Raw genomic sequence first — 896 nt, forward strand, 5'->3', positions numbered from 1 at the left:
TTGGAAATGTTGATTTGCTCTGTACTGTGGGTAGTAAACTTGCCCTTTTCTTCAGTGATTTGTGAATTCTGTGATGATAATATTGTATTTAAAGTGTGGGGGTAAAATATCTTTCATATATGTCATATTTAGTGATTGGGGTTTTGTTTGGTTCTGTTTATTGTTGGTTTTTTTTCCCAAGTCCTCTTCCGTGTATGGTGTCATGCATATTACTGAAGCTAGGGCAACACCTACGTGTATTTATGCGGCTGATGTATAATGCCCATTACTCAACCATCACAAACTGCCTCGGGAAGGCTAATTAATTTACGCCCTGCAGCACTCCTTTGAGGCAACTTTTGAGGCAACACATTGTAGCTGCTCTTTGTTATTTATTTTTAATATGATTTCTGTCCCAGAGAGGGGGGAAAAATGAATAGTCCTTACTTGGTTAGGTAGTTGAAAAAATGTTAGGCTTTTGATATCGTTGAAATAAAGTATGTAGCAAACTTGGGTTTTATGGCAAGCCATGCCTCAGAGATTCTTATTTTGTTTTAAAGCCTTAGCTCCTGAAGCCAGGTGTACTTGTAGATGTCCTTTTGTTTTTAAATGTGTCTAGTTTGCATGGTTGTGAAATAAATTTTAATGAACTGTCTCCGTTTAATCTAAAATCTTGGATGCAGTAAGGCACTTGATGAAGGTTGTGAGTTTGTATCTTTTTAATCTTGAAATTTTTGCACGATTTGGACTGGAAATACTAATTGATAGAGTGTGTGTGCAATTCAGAAGAGAGTGCCATGGGTTACTAGTTATTTTTGTGTTCGTGCTTTGATTTCAGAGCTCCTCAGTCCAATACTATATTAACTAGGTTAAATAAGGGTAACCTTCTCCTCCCTTTCCCTACACGAGCAAACCAA

This window comes from Buceros rhinoceros, unplaced genomic scaffold (assembly GCF_000710305.1).
Source record: "Buceros rhinoceros silvestris isolate BGI_N320 unplaced genomic scaffold, ASM71030v1 scaffold21313, whole genome shotgun sequence".
Classification (NCBI taxonomy): domain Eukaryota; kingdom Metazoa; phylum Chordata; class Aves; order Bucerotiformes; family Bucerotidae; genus Buceros; species Buceros rhinoceros.